This window comes from Branchiostoma floridae, chromosome 17 (genome assembly GCF_000003815.2).
Source record: "Branchiostoma floridae strain S238N-H82 chromosome 17, Bfl_VNyyK, whole genome shotgun sequence".
Taxonomy (NCBI): Eukaryota; Metazoa; Chordata; class Leptocardii; order Amphioxiformes; family Branchiostomatidae; genus Branchiostoma; species Branchiostoma floridae.
Genome location: NC_049995.1, coordinates 3,322,922 through 3,329,141, shown reverse-complemented (window position 1 = coordinate 3,329,141; position 6,220 = coordinate 3,322,922). Strand labels below are relative to the sequence as shown.

General features: G+C 40.6%; 1 protein-coding gene across 2 annotated transcripts in view; it reads right to left on the bottom strand.

Moving 5' to 3' along the window:
* LOC118404548 overlaps positions 1-6,220 on the bottom strand; it is a 31,322-nt gene that overhangs the window by 7,682 nt on the left and 17,420 nt on the right. The window lies entirely within an intron of this gene.

Sequence of the window (6,220 nt, the reverse complement as noted above, 5' to 3'; positions counted from 1 at the left end):
GGTTTTTTGGGAAGCAGTTTTTTGGGAAGCAGTCATAGTCACTGTGCAACAGTGGTATCAAACGACCAAATGACCAACTTTGAAAGTAGCCCCCCCAACTAGGAGCAGTCCAGCTTTTATTTTCGAGCACTCGGGTCTGATTTTACCATGGTCATTACTGACAGAAGGGGGTCTGATAGCGAGCAGTTGTTTAATGTAACCAAGGAGGTTGAAAGACCTCCTTGATGTAACGCAGCTTGAAGGGCAAATTGAGCAAGGCACAGCTGGATTGGAAATTAGGCACAGAGGTGCTGACTTCATTCCATGATGCCTATATTAAACCTCCTTGGTTTGAGCAGTCTATTTATTACCTTATGGAGTCCACAATTACCATCAAATTTTCACAAAACTTCAAGAAAAATTATTCATAGTTTACCTTTAAATTGACAAAGACAACCTTGATTTACCCTTTAGGTTTAACCATTTCATATTTAAATAGATTAGTGTAAAAGTGAACTTAGGTTTCTGAAATTCTGTAATTCTTCAGTCTGTAATTTCTTGTAATAGTGTACCCCCAAGTTCCAGGATTCTTTCTGAAGGCCTTAGGTCCTCAGCACTACAGGTAGCCAGGATGTTTGGACCTGGGGAATAATTAGTCCTTTGATAATTGATAATTGGACACCAGCATCCTTTGCATATCTATAGAACAATAGCTGACCTTACTTTGAACCCGCATTACAATAGCGCATACTTACTTGAATTTTCAACAAGAGGAAGCAAGCCCCTGGCTTTCTTAGGCCCAATTTTAAACTTTATGAAATATTCTCTGGAACAAAAATTCAAGTGTTAATCTTATGATGGTCAAAATATGACCAACCAGATCAAACAAATCTCAAGTTCCTGACCAAGGAGCTTTTATTCTTTGCCACGTTCAACTTGGTACTGCGTTTACAAGATATCATTGCATGCATGGAAGGAGTATTCGAATAGAGCAGTTTTCATTTGATGAAAACACCCATGTGTGAACAGCCGTAATGGCTCTGTCGGCACAACTGTTGAACATGTCATGGGCAACTTGGACCCCATTCAAATGAAAAAATACAAGTGAGTTAAATGAGGAATCCGATTAAAGCTTTCTGTTGGATTAAAAAAATGCGTTCACATTTAATCGGATTAAACTCAAACTTGCGACCACGACCACCCCGAGTCGGGCACACGTCGTGCTTCCAAAATGTTGCCAGACTACCTCATAATTTTGAAGGATTTAGTGACATTGAAATTATATATGATAACTGTTGAGAAATTGGCTGGCTTTTGATGCGTCGACAGTCAACAAGAACATGGCGCTTGTGAGGTCATACAGGTTGAACTGGGGGTAGAAATGTTGCGCGGGGTGTGATTATACTTCTACATTTAACTGTAGTACAAAATGTAAATGTATATGTGGAAAAAGTCGCATGAATAGGAGAAACTACTACTAAAACGTTTGTTGCATACTTTTTGCCGGTGTGTAGCACTCCTATCTTAGTGTCATTGATTTAGATATGAATTATAAGGCCATTCCTGCAGAAATTCCTGCAGGAAACATTCTTCCTGCAGGAATTTACCTTTCTCCTGCAGGAATTTCTGCAGGAATGCCTGCAGCATTCCTGCAGGAAAAACGCTTCCTGCAGGAATTCCTGCAGGAAAAACGCTTCCTGCAGGAATTCCTGCAGGAATTCCTGCAGGAAGAAAATTTTCAAAATGAATATTCATGAAAGTTATTATCATATTTCACAACTGTGCATCATACTTGTCAATCATATGTAAAGACTTTGCACCAAGTGCTTTTATATTGAAAATATTAGCACATTTCAAAATGGGAAAAACGGAATTCCAATCTTAAGATGGAGCTTCTTATCCACATATTTGCATTTCACACGTGAAAGTGTGTTCAGCGCACGGTCTTGTTGGAACAGCGACACCTCAGTGACTTGTTTGCGGTGGAAATGTCGCACTTGTTTGCGACACAAACGTGCGGAGAACTAAAGGTAACATCCTTTCACTGATCAAACAGGTGTTACGGGTGATCAGCAGGTTAGGAGAGAATGCGGCTGAGTCATTTGTGCATTTTTAAGTCGTAATGTCTTAAAGTCTGAAGTACGAGGGGCGGTCAATAAGTAATGCCCCTGACCCATTTTCCATAGCAGGAGATTAATGAAACTTGTTAGTAGTCTTTCTCTTCATAGGAACCACCCAGAGTTATGCATTTCTCCCATCGTTTGATGCAGCTCTGGACACCGTTCTTGTAGGACACCCCAAGTTGGTCCTCCAACAGATGCCTCATCAATGGCAGAAGAGGGACGACCAGGTCTGGGAGCTGTTTCCACAGACTTCCGGCCATGTTTGAATTCAGGATGCCAGCGTTTTACAAGGTCATATGATGGGGCATCATCACCATAAGTTTCTTTAATTTCATCAAAAGTCTTCTTTGGTGTGCATCCTTTCAAATACAAAAACCGGATCACTGCGCGACACTCAACTGGTTCCATTTCACACCTGGTCCATTTCGCACCTGACTCAGTTCAAACACCAGTAAATCAGAAACCATATATCAGTTCAGAGCTGTTTTTTGCAACATAATCTATAACTAGAAAGGCCGGTATTTGCTTAGGAGCAAATTCAGCTATTTTTACTCCGCTCCTCCTTGCGAAAATGGACTGTTCCAAAATTGAATTTGAAAAAAAAAGATCCAGTTTGAGAATGACTCGGAATTACGGTTCTTTCATACTAGTACTGTACAGTAATCACACGTTTATTTCTTGATTACAACACGCAAACAGTATGCTAGTGATTCACACATTAACAAAGAAGACACCGTTGTTCTTCAAGAAAGAAAGTCGGGGTAAACTCAAAAGGCCGGCTACAAGCTCTATCGGCGAAATCTCAAAGGGCAGCTAATCAGACAGACTGACAGAAGCAGGTCGGTGCCGGGTAAAACACCCCAAAGCCGACCGCGGAGAATGGTACCCAGGCTAATGATATCGGGGTCCTTTTAGTAAATATCTCATGCACTATCATACCAAATTTCGGGTCCATTGGGCTTAATACCTGGGCACAGGAGGCACAATTATACAGTTCGGTCAGAACACCACCTAAAAACATCCATAAAATCATTTTAAAGGTATCTATAAAAAAACAGAAAAAATCGGGTCTGGGTATTGGCCCACTCTACCTTTGTGCCAAACTTCAGGTCATTCGATGCAGGAATGATGGTGTTTCTGTCATAATTTCATAATGTATGTGGGAACACTTCTTGCACTTGACTTTGCTATCCTCTTCTTGGTGTCTGTTGGTGCCACTTGTGGCCGGTTGACTATTGTACCCTCTGACAGGCCAGAGTTTCAGCACCCGGCCAATAATAAATTTAGCACTGTCAAATTGACACCTTCTATCAAGGCACAATCCCATGTGTCTGCACAACTGGTGGTGTATCCTCTTCATCCAGTAGAAAATAGTCTCCAATAAGCAGACCCATCGGTGCCTTAGAGATAATATAAAAGCTGGCAAAGGAGCATAGCCGGCCAAATGGAGATAGCCGGCCAAAGGGCTACACTAAAGTCCCTTGCCAGCTTTGATACTATTTCTAAGGCACCGTAGGGTCTGCTTGGAGACTAGTAGAAAATAGAATACAATACAATGATTAGTATTTCCTTTGTGTAGTTTCATGTACCACTCGCCGCGCCATTCTGCACGCCCTGCTGTATCGCTAAACTCGACACTCTAAACTTGCGTTAATTAAACGTACAAAAACTACACAATAACGACGACAAGCTACCCAAATTTGTTACTGTGTTTGTGCATTGTAGCCAATTTTAAGTTAAACAGTACGATTTTTTACTTACTTTTAACAAATTTCTTCCCCGACGACATGCTCTCCTGGTATGGTTAAGCTGCTAATTTGAAAGACACTTCCTCATTTGCTGTACCCAATCAGGTCATCGCTTCCGCTAAGTGCCGCGCGTATTGGTGACGCGGTAATTACATTTAGGCACAACTCACAGCTGCACCACATTACGTCACTCGCGGGACGTGACCATATATGGTGACACGCGCGAAACGCGTGAAACGCATGAAAATACACGTAGATACCCCGCCAAACCGGCTTATAAATCATTATGAAGTGATTTTGGGCCAAAAATGATAGCTTGGTTCTTTTCATAACTATCTCCCGCAGTATCATACCAAATTTCAGGTCATTTGGACTGAGTACCTGGGCACAGGAGGCAAGAATATATAGTCATGGTCAGAAATGGACCTAAAAACATCCATAAAATCATTTTAAAGGTATCTATCAAAAAAAGGAGAAAAAAGCATCTGGGCATTGGCACACTCTACCCTTGTGCCAAATTTCAGATCATTCGGTGCAGGAACGACGGAGAGGAATCACTTTAACGATCGCGACAGGAGAAAGAAAGAAAGAAAGAAAGAAAGAAACAGTATGAAAACAATATTTTTACTCCCGAGCGTACCTACGGTACGCGGAGTAAAAATAAAGATATGAATCATTACACATACAAAATTTCATCTCGATCAAACGACTGGAAGTGGGTCAGGGACATTACTTATTGACCGCCCCTCGTAAGACACCTAAGAATTAGAAAAGAATCACTTTGGCAGGTGGAATTCACATCTGAGAATTTGAAAAAGATGCAGGGAAAACGTGGTGATTATCTATTCATAAATAAATCTCTGCCAGGTGGTACACCTGGAAAGTAGAAAATCACTGGCAGGTGACTAGAAAAAGCACTCGAAGAGTGCAAACCTGCATATACGTTGTACATTGTACATCAAACCAAAATGCATAATATATCATACAATGTCGTCTTGTTTTAGAGAAAACTGATTGCTATATGGGGGGGCAAGGAATTTAGCCAAAGTCTTAACGAAAAAGGAAGAAACTTATTAAAACTTAGTACATTGATTGGTGAATGTCAGAAGCTTAGTTAACAGGAAAAACTGTAACTGTTCTCGGTAGAATGACAGGCCAAATATTCTTGCTAATAATTTCTGGGCTCCAGAATGAAAAAAAAAAAACATGTATTGTGTCTGCAGTGTTGAAAACTTTTAAGTATTTCGTGCTTGACATTTTTTGCAGAAGGAATTCTTCTTCGGAAGAAGTGCGGCAATTAAGCTTTGCCTGTGTGACATCAATGGTTGCGTGATACAGCTATATTACCATGGAAACTGCAGCTGTCAATCATTTTACTTCATGAAACCCTTTCACAAATGTAGGAGGGCCTGTATAGGGTTGTAATTGTGGGAGGGTGTGCATGGGGTTTTAGCTGTGCTCTTTTGTGCCTCAAACATGTTGTGGGACTATTCATGCTAAAGCAGGCATTTTGTTTACTTTTTCAATTAGCCAGAAAAAAATGCAGCTTCAGTTGAAAACACCCCTTGAACTTTTCCTTACGTCACTTTGAAAAATGAAGTGTGAAACAGTCAGAAAACAAAGACGTAACTTGATTCGCTGCTTTGTGCAAGTATCCTGTTTTGAACCTTTTTTTCTGCGAAAAACTTCAGACTCTTTTTAAAAAAAAAGTATTTAATAATGGTGACTGGTGTACATTAGAGGTGGGTACCGGTATGGTGTACCGGTACCAAACCGGTTTTTCTTATTGGACCGGTCCAGAAAAGAATGACCTGAAAAAAATTAGTGGATCGGATGTTGGACCTATTAGAAAATGTACAGATTATATGATCTGTCATTCAGACATTTTAGGGCGTACCGGTCAATGAAAATAACGAGAGCAAAGTTCAGTCTATAGTCATTTCTACCAAATTTTACAGTTAATCGTACAGAGGCAGTAATTAGCTTATGCTTGTAAGATTTTCAAACGCCAGTGGGAGTCGAATACTCCACAAAACAGATTTTGCTGTAGCAAAATTGACCATTGTCTTGAGTATCGTCCATTCACAAGTCCACATACTGAATCAGGTCCAGGTTCAGGTCCGGACCTGGACCTGATCCTCTGGACCTGAACCGGACCAGGACCTGAATTTTCTGTACCGGTACCCAGCCCTAGTGTACATGTAAAGTGCTAATTCCCAAGGGCACAACACAGGGTAACTAGTTTTCTAAAATTCACTTGTCCTATCGGGCAAGTACATGCAAAATTTACTTGCCCGAACCAGCTTTTAACTAACATTTTTCACTAATAGTATGTATTTTCACGTGCAGCAATGGAATTCTTTTAACATT